General features: G+C 36.7%; 1 protein-coding gene across 4 annotated transcripts in view; it reads left to right on the forward strand.

The window, feature by feature from the left end:
• The window catches only part of HS3ST5 (heparan sulfate-glucosamine 3-sulfotransferase 5), a 197,975-nt gene that overhangs the window by 55,935 nt on the left and 121,470 nt on the right, over positions 1–20,570 (forward strand). The window contains exon 1 of one of the 4 annotated variants that reach the window (XM_074580917.1): positions 8,573–8,762. The exons of the other annotated variants lie outside the window; for them this stretch is intronic. The gene's annotated coding sequence lies outside the window, so the exon portion shown is untranslated. Of the gene's footprint in view, positions 1–8,572; positions 8,763–20,570 lie in introns of those variants that run through there. 4 annotated transcript variants of the gene reach the window in all.

The raw sequence follows: 20,570 nt of genomic DNA on the forward strand, positions 1-20,570 counted from the left end.
TAGCTAACCATAGTCACTGATTTACTGCTTCTCTCCTTTGAAGTTTTTGCTAAAACTAGATTGGTATTATGGTTAGCTCATTCTACAGAGTTACTGCCTTCTCTAAGACTGATTATACATACAATGAGATTTAAAAAAAAAGTCTAGCGTGTTGGAATCTTGAGGCTGTTGCCTTTTTTGCTGAATTGACAAAAAGGGATCTGTACTTACATTGAATTTTTCTATGGCAATGTTGCATTGTGTAAGAAGAAAAAAAAAATCAGTTTCAAATCCAGGTATACATTCTTATAGTATTATATCTAGTAGGTTTTACACTGATAGGAAAAAATGTTTTTGTAGTGAAAAGTTGTTCATTTAGCATACCCCTGTCAGCCTATAACTTTTGGAATCAAAGTCCAGTTCTGCTTAGGATTCTCTTATTGTTCTGACTAAATTCAAAGGTTGAATTTTACCACTAAAATAACTGGTTCATAAAGCAATTAATAGTTCCAGTGACTGAATTACTTTTAAGTGTCCTAAAATATTAATCAATGGAAGATCATTCCTACTAAAAAATTCTTCAATTTACATTTTATTTATCTTCAATACAAGCGTACATCATTGTTGCTTCTTCAAGCTACCTTTCTTGGTATATTTGAAGCGAAGTGTTGCTTGCACAGTAACAGTTGCGCAGTAACAACAAGGATTCCTTCCTCTCAGATGCTACTACAGGGCTGTTGACAAAAGTGCAGAAGTAAACAGTAGTCATTGTGATTGCTTGCTAATAAAAGTGGATTCCTACTTCACCTGTGCAACCGACAAACACTATCACATTGTTTCAAATCTAGCACGTTATACTGTAAAATACATATCATGTAACAATACGAACTTCTTTAAATATTGAACTGATATACAGCTTATGTATTTTCTTAGTTAAGCAGGTTTTCTGATACACAGGCTGGCTGCATATCAGTATATAAAAGGTTGGTTAAAAACGTTTTTCTTCATTTTGCTCTCTTATCTGATTAAGTTCTTAATGCAGGTCCAGCTTTAAGCAAAGTTCAAGGCGAAAAGTGTAGTTTGCAGAGCGCATTTAGAATTACACCCTATTCCTTTAGTGATGCTTTCAAAATTGTATCTGGAAGAAATCTTTGAATCCTCCCTTCTAAGTCTAATCAACTGCTAATTATTACAAGCCTACAAAAAGAATAACAAAGTATTTGTCATTTTAAGCCCTCAGCATGATATGCAGCAGTTATTGGTATTGGTACAGTGAACGCTTTTAAAAGCTGATTCATGCAGTGTTTAACGCATCTTTCTAGACCGCTTTTTGAATGTCAGTTAGATTGAATCTGGAAATGTAATAGCAACAGGGGAGGAATTATATATATCTTGCGTCATCATGTTGATATCATGCACATGTATGAAAGAGAGATGAGAAAGAAAGTTAAAGCGAAGTGTAATTTGCAGTTACCTACTGGATTTTAGTAACAAATAAGAGTAAACTGGAAAGCTGCGCCACCACGAAGAGGCTTCAGTAATTTATACACTCATGAAAACTGTCAAGAAGCGTGCCGTTTATCTTTTTTTAACGGAAGTTGATCCTTGCTACTTTAAGCTGAAAGCCAATTCAGTTCTGAATAGAAAAAATAATGAAAACAGAAGCGTAGATAAAGTATGAACACTGAGAAAAGATTGGAAGCTGGAGAAAATATCTGTAGATTTCATTTGCAGTCCATTTTCACTTAGTACTCTTTGTATTTAAAGCAGCACAGAGAAAAGTTGCTACTTACAAAGGTGTTCATTTTATTATACCCTGATGAGAGCTGCAACAAGACTCCACCGCACTGGATGAGGGAAGAAGGCCCTTCTTGGATTAAGGGTCTCTCTTTAAGAAGTTCTTGCTCTTTTTCTTCTGTATTAAATCAGGGAGATGGCCTTTTGCTAGTGACAATTGCTACACTGCGCATAGCTGTTCAGGGAGGCAGAGCACAGACTGCTGCTCTCTTTACAAGCAGGAGGGTAGGGATAAACTTCTGATAGAAAGTACGCTGTAACCTGTCAGAAACTCTCTCTACTAGCTGAATTTTCAAGATTTCCTTAAGGTAAAGCCCCATACAGAGAAAGTTACAATTTTTAAAGGCAGAGAGTTTCATTTGAATCAGATGCAGGTTTGATTTATTCATGCAAACTGCATGATGTCCTTGGTCTTTATAAATATTTTCCAGTATAGCTGAAATAAATTAAAAAAAAAAAAAAAGTCACAGAAGTCTGAAAGTGAATACGTATAGGGATATCTAAAGAATTAAGAAACTTCAGAGTTTTTGGAGGTAGAAGGAAAAAAAGTGTATTGTGCTAATTAGTAATACCTACTCCAAAGACTCGCACAATAACCTAACATTTATGTCTCTGTTCTAGCGTCTTCTCTTAAAATTTTAGTTGACAGAACAAGTCTCACAGATATATCTGTATCTAACATCACAAATTTGCTGTTTAACCAGGTTCTGAACTCAGTATCTCTCCTTAAGACCAAGTTAAGACTTTAGAATTTGATCTATACCTTGTAAAAAACACCATCTTTGAGTTGCCAATTATTACTTCCAGCTTTCTAGGGGATGGATAAATCACCTTAAAAACACAAAAATTTTGTAACTTTTTCTGTGAATTCTCATAACAGGTTATGTTGACTATATTGCACCTGTCAGTTTTAGAATATGCATACGTTTAAGCTTTTCAAACAATCAATACTAAGCCTAGTAACACTGATTTATTTCTTTTTTTTATTCATGATCTGGTGACTAATCAGTTGACTTTGGATCTTCTGATAAAATGTATTGTTATGATTATCTCAGAGTTCAGAGGACTGTGAGAATGTCAACCAAATACAAATGTAATCAAATTTAAAGGTCATAAAATCTTGATGATGTAAAAGTGGCTGAAACGTTTGTCTAGTGTGTAAAAATGTGAGAGCATTCTGACTATGGGTTATATGAAAATCAGACTGTAGATTGTGGTTTTCTCTAAGTAATTGCATTTTGATTATCTTATCTCAGAAATGAAATATTGCAGCAGGGCAGAAAACTAAAATGTTCCCTGACAAAAGCTAACCAATGGAAGCAAACTGTGATTAGCTCCAATGTAAGGAGATACAAAAATCTAGAACTGTTGAAAAGATGTGAAAGCTGATATGTAATCTAAATACGTGTAGTGGATGATGTTCAGCTTCCAAGTAGCCACCTGCAGACTGGATGTGTCCTGGAGACAGATGTGTGGCTGCACAGAGGATGCTACCAAGAGGAATTCAGTTTGCTTTATCTGAGATGAAGTTCCTTGAGCAGTGGGGCAGGGATTAAAAAGAAGAAAGGAATGCCTTTATAAAGCTTGTGAAAAGGGTTTTACAGGTAAAGATTTGAGCTGACTGAGGAAAAAAAGTCCAATGGTAATGATAAACAGAAGAAACCTGCACAAAACCACAAAAAAAAAACATAGGAAAGAAAAATTTAATGAATGGGGTCATAAGAGGAACATGAAGGATAATAGATCAGACTACTGAAAATCTAAGACACATAAAGATATACTAATGCAGAAAATACAGGAATAAAGAGCAAGAGCTGGAAATCTCACTACACAATCAAAATATTATTTAATTGGTATAGGAGAGACATACCAATTACCCCTTTGAATTCATGACAGATATATTACAGTAAAAGGTTACAGTTCGTTCAAGGACAGACAGTGGAATAAGGGAAATGTTCTTTGTTTGGTACATCACAAATGCTTCCTTTTAACTTCTGACTTGGATTAGTAGAAGACAATAGACCCCATACAGATCAGATGGATGAGGCTTTTTCTGAGTATTTTTTATGACTAAGTGGCAGAATTAGCCAGTAGCAATTGGGGATTTTGACTGTAGATAGAGAGTACTACAGGGATATGATGTCCAGCGTTCTAAGAATGTGTCCATGAGAAGATTTGGATACAAAACTTCAAGAAAGGATTTAGAGGGTGACATTTTTCTGGGCTGATTCCAGCCAACAGAAAGATATTCACTTGATACTGTGAAGGCTGAAGACAACTTGGATGAGAATGACAGTAAATTGACAGAGTTCACAGCTTTTCAGAAGAGCCCAGAGAGCAGAATTGCAAAACAAAAATAAGCAAGCAAATTCAGTAAACACTGAGAGCTGAGAAAAAAGCTCAACAGGAAAGGAGTTAAGCAGAAATGGCAGTTCTTTTAACAAGCAATTTTAAAATTAGAGGTTCAAACTCTTCCATTCTTAAGGAAACATAGAAAGACACCAACATGGCTAAATCACAAGCTGTTTAACGACTCTCAGACAAGAAGAAAAACTAAGGAAAGAGAAAAGTAGATTGGATTGCCATGAATAAAGTGTAGGAACAAAGCAAAAGACCACAGAGATACAGTACACAGAGCTACAGTTAGGAGGAACACCAAAGCCTGCCTCTCTCTCAGAAAAAAAAAGACCTATTAAGTATATTCGTAATAAGATCAAAAGGAGAGAAAACTATTAGTAGATGATTCTGGGAAAGCCAAAAAGTTTAATATTGTCGCAAAAATACATTAGATATCAGTGGCATGAGTCAGGGTAGAATACAAAGTTAATATATTCTAGAATATCAAACTACGACCCTTCAATACCTTATTAATGTTTTTACATTAGCCAGCCATAAGGTCTTTAGGAGCCAGATGATGAAAAGTTGAAATTATTAGCTCATAGCTTTGAGAACTTGTAGAAGAACTGGGAACCTGGAGGAATGATTTGCGCCCCTCTCTAAGGAGGGAAAAAAAAAGGAGGAATTTATAAAAAATTATAAACTTGCCCTTTCACATTCAAATTCTAAAGCCAAAAAACAAATCTAACTATTTATAAATGCCAGGCTGATAGCAGAAAGAAGAGCAGAAATCGGTGCAGATTTGTGAAGAAGATACTGTATTTAATTTTATTCTTACAGAGCAGTGGGCCCTATGGAGAGAAGGATATGCTTTAGTAAAGTTCATGACATGGTCTCATACAATGATTAAAAAAATGAGATTTTTTTTCCAATAAAGCCATAATAAGTTGTGTGAAATATATGAACACATCATCTGGATATTTCTATTTGCCTTTGGTTGGAAGGTGTGACGTAAATAATTGGCAAACATCATATTTAAAAAAAAAAAAGTTATTTTTGAATTCATAAGTGAGATTCAAACAAACAAAAAAAGCCAGGTAAAATTAGTTATAATTTGCATGATTTTAGATGTTATCCAATTTAAATTGAGGACACAGAAGAAATGTTTTTTTGCTTTATATGGATGCGTGTGAATATGTAGCTGAAGTGGACTGTATTCTTCCAAAACACCTGAGATTGATCACTATCGGAAACGCTATTCTATTTAATCAAGCCAATCCCATCAATCAAGCTAGACACATTTTGAATTGGATGTATTGGAATGAGATTTTCTAGTGTCTGTGTGTACCTGCCGAGCAGTACTGTATGGGACAGAGAAATCCCAAGTACTGAGATATCTTTTCTTTGGGAGAGCCGCAACATCACTTCTCTTGTCTAGTATCACAGGTGCCTGCTACTATTTAGGACTTGTCTACAAGAATAGAGATCCAGACTCAGGTGGCCTTTAGTATATTTCCCAGACAAACCACTCAATCTCCTTTTTTTGTGAATCAGATTCATGTCCCATTCTCCAGGGGTGAGATGCAAGTAATTGAAATCAAGACTTTTCAGACTTTAGGACTGCATTGGACCATGCAATTGATTTGTTGTTGATGCAGTCAAAGTCCAGCCATGCCAAAATCTGACACCGTCCCCCCCCCTTTTTTTTTCAGTCCGCTCCCTAAACTCATTAATATGTTGATATCTATGATGGCATAAAATGAAAGACAGAATAATAAGTTGAGCCTAAGTATTGGTTACAGCAGAAAATTTATTTCATTATCTAAAAGATAACTCTTGTTGGGATGATTGACTGGAGGTACATTTTTATTTTTCTTTTTTTTTTTTTTTTTTTAATTTTCCCTTAACTTCAAGATCATAGTTCTTAGGAAAAGCAAACAAAAACGGAATGCTTTTTTTATGTATTTGTCAGTTGGATACTCATTAGAAAACTATTCACTCTGCTACTATTCACTCATCAAATTCATAGCAAACATTAAGATGAATCACTGTGGCATGTGAGAGACAGACTGTTCCATGTTGTGCTTATATCAGAAGGAGTAACAGGAAAAAATGGGGCAGAAAAGTAAGATAAATCCCACAAGAAAAGATCTGACTTTCCTGTTCATCCTGTTCACTTTTTACAACTTATTTAATTTGGTATATACAAATGAGATTTAAATTATATTACCTATAGCCTAAAGCATTTATTTTAATTTCTAAAAGGGTAAACCATATTTTGCTGTCTGCTTACTTCTGTGTTATCTAATTTTTTGGCAAATATTGACTAAAGAAAAACTTCTGTCTACTTCCATTCATTCTCAATGTTCTCTTCTAAGAGGAATACAGATAAAAGAATATTAATCTTTTAATCTTTTCTCCAAAATCCAGTGCATGGTCAAAATCTAGTCTAGTGCTCAGAACATACATTTCCATTTTCTAGCTGTATCTGGAAAATTACCCATTGATTTGTTTGGCAATTTAGTTTCTACAAGGTAGCCACAATTACACAAAGGAAGTTTCTTTTGCCACTGGTAGTATTATGTATTTATGTTCTACTCACAAAAATGGTTTGGGCATATTTTACTTCTTTTTGGAATACTAAGCAATAAAATAGTTACAATCAAGGAGTCACTAATTCTGAAGCAAATTGCATTTTTTTCCAGAGAAAGATAGTAGAGCCAATGGTATATTGCAGAGATTGTTTTAGATTCTTGGTTTCTACTAAGACCATCATCCCTGTGTTCTCTATTCAAAACAAACATATGATGGTTGTCATAATATTTAAACTATACTTTTGTGATAGGAAAATGATTGAAAAGTTCAGCACGATCCTAACATGCCAGGCACCATAAAGTTGCAATACACTTGAATCATCCAAAAGGGAAATACAGTACAGAAAATAAGAGGGAAGCTTAAAAAACATTTTAAGAAAGACAAGAGAGGAGCAGAAGCCTCATGTTCTAAAGCAATTTAATAGGTTGTATAATTCTGTGAAATGTTTGATTCAGGCACAAATTTGAGTGAAATTGTTGCTATGAATTTTGTAAATGTCTAGAAGTAGACCTTTATCCAACAGAAGTGTACAAGAATACTTGCAACTTCCAGCACATGGATAAACCTGTAGAAGAAACTGAATGGTTCATGAAATTCCACCAGCCACTATTCTGCTTGCGTAACTTGGCTGTCTCCAATTATCCTACTCCACCCATTCTTAAACCATTAATATTCCTACTGTTACAGAACTTTCCTTACCCTTGCACACATAATGTTGAAATAGCAGTAAGAGAAAGGAGAGAATTTTCTTCTTAGCAAGGTCATCACTACTAGTTTTTACTTTGATGAAGAATTTTTTTTCCTAATCATTGAAGAAATGGAAATCCAAACTCTTTTTTGCAAAGTTGTGTAATTGTTACTCCAACAACCTTTTGAGAACTAGCCACCTGTCCTCCCAAGCCATAGAAGAACTTTTACCCTGTTGGTCTTTAAACAAAACACAGACAGACTATCCAACTACATTTATGAGAAAAAGCAATGTTCAAAGTTTCAGTAATTTCCAACTATATCTGAGTGGGACACTCTAAATAAATTCTGTAAAATTCTACACTCCAAGGGTTATATTTTCTAGTATGTTTGTTTTCTGGCTACATTGCACGTGTAAGTGTTGTGAGATCTGTTGGGTGTTCACAGCTTAGAATGGCATCAAACCAGAGAACACTGCCTAAGGCAGAAACCCTAAATTAAGGGGTCAGATAATACTGGCGTTGGCCTATCTGTCAGTCTGTAACAGGAGAAAGTAGTTCCTTATTTAATTTTAAATCATGCTTAAAGCAGCTTGGGAGACTAAAAAGAACAGTTTTATATTTTTTAATGTTATTGGGGATAGATAGCCTATTATTAGAACACACACTTACTGATAAAAAATTCCCCCCCAAAAAAAAACTCAACCAAACAAAAAAAAAACCTCTGCACCCTGCACTAGAGAAGCTAGATAGCCACAGATTTTTCTGATCCTCCCCAACACTGTAAAGTCTGGAATACTATAGATAGTGTGTTCAGTCTAGTATTCTTCTCATCAGCTCCCGCTTTCATAGATTTCCCTTCTGCTGTTGTAGAGAACACCATGCATGTAGTGTTTACAAACACCACCACTAATTACTAATTTGAAGTTAAAGAACAGACCTCCCCCTTCTGTTTAATCTTTGGCCAGAGCTTGGAGCGTCTCAAAAATTATCTTACAAACCCATGCCCTACCCTAGAGATTACGTAATATTATACCTCTGAGCAAAGCTTTAACAAGGTTTCAGAGTCAGGAGACTATAGAGACTGAATCAAATTTCTGCGTACTCTCCCTGGGGTCAGTGACAAATCAACAGCTGCTTGTTTCCATCAATAATAGTCCGGCTGCTGCTGCTGCTGCAGAAGAGAGACAAGTTTGAATTCTTGTGATTCAGCTCAGGCGAGACAACGGGGTGGATGACTGGCTTTACAGATTTTAGACCAGGTGCGTTGTTGTCAGCTAAGCAGAATGGATAGTGCTGATGCTTAATTACGGTGTACTTGCATAAGTCATGGATCACATAGTAAAAAGAGGAAGAAAGATTTGCAAGGTAAGCCATTCTCTTTAAAATAATCTATATAATATAGCAACATTGTCTTGAGATTAGGAAGTTTTAAAAATAGACTACGTTTGTGCTTCCTTATGAAAGCTGTCATTTAGCTACTGCAGTACCTGATTTTTACATGATTTTCTGCAATGTGGTTGTACTTCTAGAAGTCCAGGCAAAGACTAATGCAGTAAAAATTTCCACTGGTGATGATAATGAGATTCATTGATATCTCCTGTTTAACCTTTAGGGAATGAAACAGTGGGAGCTTCCAGAAACCCAGTTATAGTCCTCTGATTCTCAAAGGCCACCTCCAGTTTTAATAATTTATAACAATCTAAAGAATATCCTGTTGGACTCAAAGTGCTTCGCTTTCCATGCCTTTCCTTTGAACACCTGTCTGCTGAGGGCTTTCAGAAGGGGTGCTTTTCCCCAGGACTCTCCCATAAGAGTGACCTTTCTGCATGGAGAACCTAAAGTGAATCTAGTAACATTAAAATACTCCAACAAAGCAAATAATACTATAGTTAGCCTTCTACTCATATTTATCGTAACTCAAGTGGCTGGGACACATTAAAAAGACACATAGCACATATGCCTCAGTGAAATTTTGTTTTTAAAATTAGCATCTTTTAAAAGGACACTCCAAAGCCTGTTGAACTGAATGTCTTCAAAGGTTCAAAGTAAGAAGTTCAATGAGCTTCAGATCAGCTTATGAATTGCACCCTGCTTTCCACTATCAACCAACACTTGGTCTGTCTGCCAGGTCTACCTGACAGCCTTTTGTGATACCATTAGAGGTGTTTCTGATATCACTAGATCACTCTCAATGTCATTTAGAATCTAATAATACTTATAAGTTTATAAAGAAAGATGGTTTTTGTTAGGTAATTAATTATTTGAAAAAAATAGAAGGCAAGGGAACAGGTCATCTCAACATCATAACGACTGGCTTGCTAAAAAATTTTCTAGGTGCCATAAATTATGTCTTTGATCATATTTATGTGGTTATACAACAACTACATAACTTTGGGGGGGGGAACCTAATAATGTAAGTCTGAATAGTGAGCAGCCCTAAATACAGACCCTGCTAAAATATAACTCACTTTAAACTGACTTGAGCCCTAGATCTACTCACAGCTTACAGAGAAAAAGAGTGTGGCTGGATCTAAATAATTAGGGCATTAGAAGTTCAAGTACATCACTTAAATTAACAGCCAGTATAGTTTCTGAATTGATGTATCCATGTGTTCAGAATAGGATTTGTCCCATAATATTCAGGAAACAGCATTCATAAACTTCCAAATGATCTCACAAGTACATGATTTCACACAGGCTGTATTTTGGCAGTCTTGCCTCAAGGTGACAGAGGCACAGATAACAGAAGCAGTGCTCCCATCTCTAAGAAATGCTTTTTTTCTCACCATACAAAGGTGGAAGAACTCACTGTTACTTGGCTGCTATGTGAACACTTAAGAGCAATAAAAACTCTGAAAGGCTGCATACATTTTGAATTTGCATAACCTATGTGGCTTGTACAGATGTGGTGTAATCTGCATTTCCAACTTGTTTCTTTCACTTTATTAATAACACTCATCCAAGTTCTACTGTCTGTATGACTATGCTGTACAGACAACAAATTCCCTTTTTCTTGTCCCTTTGAGAAACCTCATGACCCACATGATGGATAGTAAAACAATTTATTGCATTATTAATAATCTGTGGTTATCTTAAAGTTTAAGCTTCCGCATCCTTTAAAACATAGCTGTATCTCAAAAGCATTTGAATACCCATCTTCTTCTTTTACATTCACAACAAAAGCTAAAAACTCAGCTAAGCAAACTCAGTGATAGACATCCTTCCACCTTTCCCTTGAAGTAACAGCCCACACACAAGTGGAGAGTGAGCTGGAACCTGAAAGTCAGGTTTTTTCTCAGCCACATATACAGACGCTGCAAGAGGCAGCCTAAAATTAAGTGCCTGACTCTTAAAAGATTTGACCTGGGTTATATCTGAGCATGGTCAGCAAGCTGCTATTCGAGTCAGTTGTGTGCTCCTTCAGCGATGAAGGCTAACTACAGACCAGACTGCATTGCCAAGTTATTAGCTGTTGTTCCAGTCAAGTGACTATTTCCCTAACATTGACACGCGAGACATCATCTGGAGAAATGTGTCCTGTTTGGGGTCCCCAGTACATGAAAGATAGTGACATGGTAGAGGAAATCCAGAGGATGTCCACCAAAATGATAAAGGGGATGGTGCACATGAGGTGTATGGAAAGGCTGATAGCAGGAAAGGTGGAGCCAGGCTTCTTTGAAAGGTGCAAAACAAAAGGACATGAATTATAATGATAGATAGTCCAGTTAGGTATTGGGGAAAACATTTTTTGATTCTTTTGAAATAAGAGTGGTCAAACACTGCACAGGTTGCCCAGAGAGGCTGGGGAATGATTCTTCTTTGGAGATATTCAAAGCTGGGCTGCATATTACCCTGTGTAACCTGATCTAAATTCAAAGTAAGATCTAACTTTAAATGTGGCCCTGCTTTGAGCAGGGAGTTGAACCAGATGACCTCCATAGGTCCCTTCAAATCTAAGTTATACTATGATTCTGATATAAAACTGCATGCTTCCCAGCTTTATAATCTTTCTCTACCAGCACCCTCAAATCTTTCTTCTCTGTAGATTTATGAAAGATCTCTTTGTTTCCTATCACAATAACTTGTAGCAATCAAAAGTTTTGTATCTTACCTCTCACAACAAGATCCCCAAATTACTTTCTTTACTACCTACAGATTTCTTAAAATATAAACAAAATTCTCAGTCACCTTTTCTTGCCAATAGAAATGTCTGTGAGTTATATTCAATTTGTTTCCAGATAAGCTTTTTGATTCCAGACACGTCAGCTATCCAGGCTGCCTTTTTTGACCTAATTATATGCTCTAAAATCCGGAGTGCATCTTTTTCTAAATCACAATTGATGTGATATGGATTTATTATCCGCTCCACATGCAGAACAGCAGGAAATCAATGTGAACGCAACTTGTTCATCTTTTAATAGCTGATAATAATGAAAAAAGTCAAAGTACTGACTGTACATTCATATTTATGGTCCAAACTGTGGTCTGTGTAGTGTGAAGGAGTAATAGAAGGGAACTGAAAGTTGTTTGTGAATTTTTAAGGCAAATCATCTACTAGTATAAATTATTTAAACATTCTCAAAGTAAATAGGGCTATAAAAATTTACAGCAGCTACAAACCTGTCCCTTCCAAAACTTAACACCCCCCCTCCCCCGCTAAGGTTTACACACACCCACACCCTTAAAGTCCAGTTTCTTCAATGAAGTTCTAACGGACATACCTCTTGATAGCAGTGTTATCAGAAAAGTGACACATTGGCAGCTGAGAGGCAGTTAGAGTGTCTCACTGAAAACAGTGTCTTAGAGAGGGTGAAAATAAAGTTCTGTTAGAGAAGCCATCGTGTTTTGGATATGCATAGTGGAAGAAACACAACATTAAAAATCTGCCTGTTCTCCTACCGTGAATAGACATAAAAAACTATCTCTTTTTTTTTTTTTATCAGACTTAAACTTGAACAGCTTCCCAGGTGGCTGTAAGAGAGGGAAGGATGGGATTGAAGAGGGAGTATTTTAGGCTTTTTGGTTTTTCAAGACCAATTACCCTTTTGATCATAATATTTTAAAATGTTAAGCAATAAAACTGCCACATGAAATCTGGATAAGATGCTATATAGAAGCTTCTCAAGCGAATTCTTAATTTTCACTGTAACATAAACATTTGACACTAATTTCACATTAAATAGCTGAGTCATGAAAGAATTGGGGTTTGTGCTCAATTGATGCTCTGCTGATGTGTAGCTGTTAAGAGAATGATAGGCATGTAAAACAGCATGAAGGGAAACCTGACATTTATTTTAAAAATATTTTTTCTATCTAGTTCTGTATCATTACGCATACTATTAGCAAATTTTACATAAATGAAAGAATTTTTTTAAACTTCAAAAGACAGCTTTTGAATTCACTTCTCTGTTAGAAGAAATCTCACATGGAAGCAGCAATTGTGTCCTCTACAATGGCTTTAGATATTGGAATGATTTCAAAGTTTTTTTTTTCTAAAAAAGATCTCTTTAAGCGTAATGAAAAAAGAACATTTGAAGCTTTTTAATTTCAATGGGACTATTCTCAAGGACTAATGTCTGCAGCATTGGGGTGACAGTTTATTAGCCCCTGATGTAGGACTGTGAAAGAAGTCTCTTTGCTGCTAGAAATCTTCCTGATAGTAAAATTTCACCGCAATAGATAATATGTATCTTTTTCTTTATTATTATTTTTGGCCATTTGTATTGTCCCTGTTTCTCCAGTAATGCATTACAGTCTTGCATGAACAGCTTATATGAGAGATATACTGATCTTTTTGTATATGTTATTTGACTCCTTGATCTAATATTCATATGAATTTAAATTATCAAATTACTTAAATTAATTAACAAAAGTATGAATTCAGGATGTCTGGGACAAAGAAGGAAGTAACAGCTTTTGCTGTTTTTGAAAATTTACTTCATTAAAACTTTTAAGGTAGCACACAGATTCTTCATATATGATTTCAACCAGATTTTATTCATGGAAGATCATGTAGAGATAATTGATTCAGTCTGCTAGCATTCAGTACTGCCTGTGGAAGAAGAGGTTCAGTTTAACTGATTCAGTCTTTTTGCTAGGTGAGTTTGTAAGGATTGAGCTGTATTTTTAATGGTTTCCTTTTTCTGCAGATTAGGACAGGTTAAGACATATCCCCTTTGAAGGGCTTCAAACTCATCTTTCTCTGCTAGAAGGATGATGACAAAGATTGCAAGATGATGCTGAGTGACTGGTGTTACAATGGATAATATTTTAGTTTTAGAAGTGAACAAATAAGATAAACCCCTGTGTTTTCCAATTGTGGCAAAGTCGGCCTGGTGCAGGAGAACAGCAATCAACAGAGTTACAGGTCTGATTTGTACACATTGATCCAGAGAAAGATTTGAATCTGCCTATTGAAACTAATGCCAGCTGTCTGCAGCACCCCTGGGACAAATACGCCAGATGGAGGTTGCCAGAACAGTATAACCATGTCCCTTCCCTGCCAATATGTTCCTTTACACCAGTGGGACTTGGGGAAAGCACTTGAGCTAACTATGTCACAGGGGAACTCCTCGGCTGGGGCTTTCCTCTCCTTCTGTCCAGAAGATGGAATAGGGGAAAAAAAAAAAAAGAAAAAAAAAAAGCCAGTGACTATATCTCTGCAGCGTCCTGACCATATTTAAGTTATGATCATCATCAGAACTATAGTGCAATATTATTGCAAATAGTATTGTAAAGCTGCGAATAAGTTTCTCCTTTGTTCTTATTCTGATGATATTTTCCTCAGCATTTTATCAGTTAATATAGCTTTTCAGTATGTTTCCTTTATGCTGTTTGTTTTGCCAATAAATAAGATTCCATTATGGTCTCAGTACCATAGCCTGTGATTTGATTGCCGTTTAAATCCTTTATGTGTGATTTTTCTCAGGGCTGTTTTCTGAATTCATTCCAAAATGGTTGCACTTGAATTGCACTTGATTTCCAATTCATCAGGCAGTGGATTGTGTAAATCCACTGCTAAATATGGCTGTTCCCTACTCCTTTGCTATTGCATGTACCGCATTCATTCCTTGTGGAGCTCTTGTGCAGGCTGAAGAGCTAGGGACATCCAGGTCTCTTTATCCTTAACCAGTGATGGGGTAGGACTATACTAGTGGTCATTTGGTCTGATTTAATAGAGTCAGCTGTTAACACAGCCAGACCTAAATCAGTGGTTAAAAATGCTTTGTACAAGCTCCGTTCTACTGTGCCCTTCTGGGACCTTGGCTTTCCACATTTCTAGAATGTTTTTTCTAAGTTTGCAGCTATTTAGAAAACACAGATGTTGTTTCTTCTTCTCCCTGTCACGGGTGCATGGGAAGGGGTAATCTAACCGTGAGTTATTATGCTAAAAAATTCTGCTGTCTGCTTCTCAGGTGCACATCACAAAAAGACTAATCTTGTATGGATTTTCCTGTTTGTTATCAGAGGCAAAATGGGACTCTGATATTCAGGTATATAAAAGTGGGTTTTCTCTTCTTTTCTTTCCTGCATTAGGTACAGTGAGAGAGATGGATAGCTGCAGTTCTTTACAGCTATCAGGAAAGACATGTTATGTTACCCTGATTGTAAGTCAATAATTTAAACTCAATAATTTTGCTTTTGAATAGAGAGGTTATCTGGCTTGCAAGTTAACTGTACCATGGGTGAGGTGATGCTCTATATTGTTATGCTTCTGAAGTGAGTTGCCATTTCCACATCATTTAGGATATCTGTGGTCTGCAGTCAATACTGTGTTGTCAAGTTTTCTTTTCTGACTTACTATTTAATAATATACACTTACAATTCCATGTGCTCTGTGTTATCCATGTTTTTGCATTGTCTGGGGCCCTCCGCTATGACAGAAGATCAGGAGCTGACCATAACAAGTCTGTGCACGTGTACTGAAAGAGTAACAGGCTTCTGATAGGAATGTTCTTCCAGGAGGTTAGAACAGCACCCAGCAAGAAATCTCCAGTGAGTCTGTCCGACGCACGAACGCTTGCCTGGTGAAACTGCCTTCACCCCGTGTTATTGTGAGGAGGGTTAGAAACCATGAAGAGCAGAGGCTTCTACGAGGAGAACGTGTTGTCATTGCTCTGTTCATGATGAATACAAAGCCGGCAGCTACTGGCTTAGAGCTGTACATGGGCAAAGCCGCAAAGCTTCTTGGGGACCTGCAGTCGCCAACTGACCTCCGAGTAGCAAGGAACGGCCCTAGGTGGCATATTTGTATATTTACCTGTTCCTATATATTTTCACATTGGTATGAAAGACTCTGCTGAAGTTCTACAGTCTGAAAATATGCCCAGCTGCTGTTTCAAGGCAAGAGGCTGCATAACGAACTCACTCCCTGCTGCAGGCTCCTTTTAACTGATTAGTCATTACTGCAAGCAGTATTCAGTTGCACAGCTAGTGTCTCTTGCCCTATGACAATGGACTTGCCTTCCTTCCTGTAAAGAAAAATAAGCAATCTCAAGGTCAAATACTACAGTATATCGTGGTGACTTCAGATTTTTAACACTGTTGGTTGTTTTTTTTCCTCCCTGCCCTCTTCCTCCCTGAGTGGTAAGCTACCGGTGAACTATCTGGATTGTCTGGCTCTCTGCAGGCTATTTCCTATTGCTTCACTTTTCATTTTGAAAAATATGCAAACTTCCATCTGTTTCTTGAATACAGTCCTTCTGAGATCTATGTATGTATGAGCTTTTTGTGCTGAAGAGGCAGATTTCTTAGGACTGGGCTTTATGTAAATGCATTTTGACATCAGTTTTCTCCATCCACGTACTCATCCTTCCTTTATATTGTGTTTTAGGTGTCACTCAGAGCAATCACTAAACTTCTGTCATGTTTGTAATGCAATTGGGCAGCAATGTTAACTATAAGTGAAGGCAGAGCTGATCAACAGTAAAATCTCAGGTTTCTGTTTTTAGCCAGGGTGTATGTGCTTGTGCTCTACAGCAGATGTTTCTGCCTTTGAGGCAATTTCAATGCTGAGCTATTTTAAAGACAGATTATTCTACGTGAACAAGTAAATTCATAATTAATTCCACTTTCAACTTTTCAAAACTATTTTTTTTGCCACTGCAGGAAAACGTGTTACTGCCTAAAACCTAAGTTCTGAGAGTTTCTATAATTCTTGTTTCATCAAATGACGTTTCAGTGGCAAAGGATAATGTGTTCTGACCAGAGGTGGCTTTGATTCATACCTAACACTGAGAGGTAGGATGTGAGTCAGATAACTAAAGGCTGTCATTATATAACTGAAGAGAGGCATGTCAAATAGACCCTGTTAGAGCACGTTGCCTAAACATTCTGTCTCTCTCTGAGACAGGTGACGTTGGCAGCACTTTTTTCCTCCCCCGTCTGCCCATATAAACTGTGTTTATTAATTAAGTCTGGGACAAGACTCACATAGATTGGAGACCCTCATGATGCAACATCTCCTCAGAATCATCTGCCAACTTTGCTGCAGTTTCAGGGTACCCTCTTTAGGGAAGAGGGGCCACTTTGCTGAACAAAAATAAGCAACTCTGTCAGTTCTCTGCATGCACTTGTACCTTTTCTGGAAGAATATTTTTATGGCTTCTTGTGATGTGGTAAATATGAGTTATAGTGGTGACTTGCAACAGCACTTCCCTGTTCTGGCCTTCTGGAATGAAGTTGGCGGAAACTGCAGAATTGTAGAAGGTGTTATCAGTAGTTTAACACGTGACATCACCACAAAATGGGAGAGATGCTCGTCCAAATGAAATTCTCTAGATTTTAAGCAGTCACGTGTGGTCATCCAGATAGCACAGGCTTAAGCATTGGCAGATTTGAATGAAATGTTCTGGATAGACAGAAATGGAAGGAAAAAGCCGCATGTGAAAGTGGAGACTGAGCTGCCTTTTCAGAAAAAAAAAGATAAGATGCATTAACTGCAGGTGAGCTGAGATGTCTCCGTAGCTCTGTGCAGGGTTGTACCCCAGGGGTGGTACAGCTGCACCTGAGCAGCACAGGCAGACGTAGGGCCAGCTGCCCTTGGCATCCTGCCGTACCAACTCAACTACATCTCTGTTCCGGAGGTGTAGGTCTTTCTTAGTTCAGGTACTTGCGTGGAGTGGCACAACACTACAAAAACATACCTTTGATGTGAGACACTCTGTTCACATCCTTACAGCTCTCACTGCTTTGACTTTGCCTTTTTCTTTCCCTCTTCGAGGCTGAGGTTTTATGTATGATTTCTTTGTGCAGTTACTAAAGTGATGTGATCATGTTTGCTTTCCGTCCAAGGGTTGTTGGTGTCCAGATGATAGTATTTTCTAATAATTATTATGTTGTGAAAGTTATCAGAAAACATTTAATGTGAAGAATGTCATCTTGTGCTTACAAACACACCTCTGAATGAGGCAAATTAAGTTTTGGGTCTTGGAATAGCTTCTTCTTTCACTAGATCCACGGAAGCTACTGGTGGTGTACCGTGTCAACAGTCAGCCCTTGGGGAAGAAAGGGAAAATCACTAATGCTGACAGCAGGAGCAGTTGTTCTGCATGGCCTTATAGATTTAAATTTCTCTTTTCTTGCTCCAGTGTGTATATTTATAATGTGTATTTTCTTGAGAATTTGTGTTTTGGAGTTCAAATGCAGCTTCAGACAATACAGCAATATTTCCTGATAATCTGTCTCTTGCTAAAGTACAAAAGCTTCTGCGGTTAATATCATATTTTGTCTTTTTATAGTCTTTCCAAACTTCTATGTCCTACAAAGAGCAGGGCAGGAGAATTTTTAGCCTTTATAGTTCTAATCCTGTTTTATATAGGCCACAGGTTCTTTTTCAAATATATATCATTATCTCCCACAAACACTAAGGCAATGTTTGCCCTAATAGTCTAATAAAAATTATATCAACTAATTTAAGTCCCAGTGTTGGAGTTTTGGTGCCACTCTGTTTCCCTCCTGAGTGCCATTGTTCTTGTAGAATAGAAATTAGCAAGTGAGAGGAAGATAGGAGATGGTGGAATAAAGAAGCTGGAGCGGTTTTGGAAAACAAAAACTGTGTGTCACTTGGCTGAAGCAGGAAGTGACGATCAACCGTATTTTATTAAATGTAAATGCAAGAGAACAAACTTGTAAATGCAGTGTTCACGCAACCCCAAGTCAATGAATGACTCGGTATCAAAGACTTTGTTTTTCATTTCAGAAACGTCTGTCTCATACACAGGCTAATTCCTGGAGGCAGCCATTCATCCAAATGTAACTTGTAGAACAAAATGAATGGAGTTTAGTCCTTAATAGGAAAGAAAGAAAGACAAAAACTGTGTGGAAGTAGCAGATTCCTTCTCTTTCCCTCCTCCCTTAAGAAAAAGCTTTTGCTTTGAATTGCCTTTATTAATTTTGTATTGAATTAAGTACACTGTCAAACTTCTTGTCCAGATTGCTCAAAACGGTGTTTGGTCAAGTTGACAGCTATTACAAAAGCCTCTACTTGAGCCCAAATCATCTTTTCATTGCTGCTGAAATGCCTCAGTGAATATGAAACAAAATTGAATAGGTTGCATTTTATAACTATTAATGAGCCTTCTTTCTAGGTATATAAACTGTCAAAACCAGTAAAACATTATAAAAAAATCTCTTGCCTATTTAATATTTCTTAACATTGCCAGATCCCATCAGTTTTTGACAATCATTCATGTTATGTCAGTTGTAACGCTGTTGAACACGGTACAGGATTTCCCTTGGCTTTAACCTACTTTTACTGTTTATGGGAAGTAACTTTTCTTTAATGTAAATGAAAGCTACTTTTTCCTCATATACTTTGTAGCTTGTTTTTATTTTTCGGACACATGTTATATTGTAACATTGTTTCACTGTATTTCTTGACTTATTCAGTAATTACTTTTGAACAATTTGAATAAATTAACATGTAGCAGAGTTGTATTTTAGATAAGTAGAACCTAAATTAGCTTGTGCAAATGACAAACCAAGTCCCAATTCCAGAAAGTCCTTGAGAACATTCTTAGTTTTCAGTCCTTAAGTCTTACTTCTGTCCTGTTCACTCCAGTTCACTTCCCTGGTTTACACCAGATTTCAGCTCAAGTTTAGCAAAGTGTATAAATGTGTGCTTAAGCTTTGCTGTTCAAAAATCATGATGTAAAAATAAGTCAAAACAAACCAACAACATTTGCACTTGGTTTTATTTGCCTCCTGTATATATATATTCCGATAATATTTTCAATTTTTAGCACAGCTATTGAGGCCAGCAATATGCTTAATAATTAGAACTCAACATTAAGTTAAAACAGCTCCTAGAAGGTAGTTCTTTAAGAAAAGCACATCAGGAGACTCACAAAAAGTTATGGGCGCTCTCAACATTCAGCTGTCTCGAACAAACTACTTACTTAATACTGAATTATGGATTACGTCTAATAGCAAAATGAGTAAGCAAATGTTTTAACAGACTACTTCTGCCAGGCTAGCTTTTTCCCCAGGCTTCTCTTAGGCTGGATATGAATCAGCTGTGGTCCAACTATATTGGCACGTTGCTAATTTGCTCTGCTATGTCTTACTTACCATCTTCCTGGTTTGGGAGGCTGGTGGGTCAGCCCCATCTCTAAAATGCCATAACTGAAGGCTTTTGTGTTTTGCATACTTAGTCTGAAACTTTTCATATATTTCACATTTCTTTTTTAAAGATGTTCTGTTGCTCATTGAAATCTGTTCCCTATGCTGCAGTTGGTATTTTTGCAGCAGTGACTACTTTGAATTGGCTTCATTTTCATTAGACAATGGGTAACAAATCACTATGCTGAGGAGTCTCGCTAACAGTTAATGTTTTATAAATACATGGCCATTACGTATTGCAGTATGCTACTTTAAAAATAGCTCTTTTCATATCATCCTTTTGGTACAAAAGGGAGAATAAAGGATAATTATGTGATGCTTCACAAATCTGTATTTAAAGTGATTAAAAAATGGGATGATGTTTTCCATTGTGAATCTTCTTAGTAATGACAATCGATAATGAAAACACACAAAGAAATGGAATTAAGTATTCCACATTCTTTTGCATATCCTGTTTTTTTCAATTGTCTAAATAATAGCTTAGTTTTTCAATAACATTTTTTTGTATTTATTTCTCTTTCGTGTTGCGGTTAATTACTTTTACAGTGATCA

This window comes from Larus michahellis, chromosome 3 (assembly GCF_964199755.1).
Source record: "Larus michahellis chromosome 3, bLarMic1.1, whole genome shotgun sequence".
NCBI classification, from domain to species: domain Eukaryota; kingdom Metazoa; phylum Chordata; class Aves; order Charadriiformes; family Laridae; genus Larus; species Larus michahellis.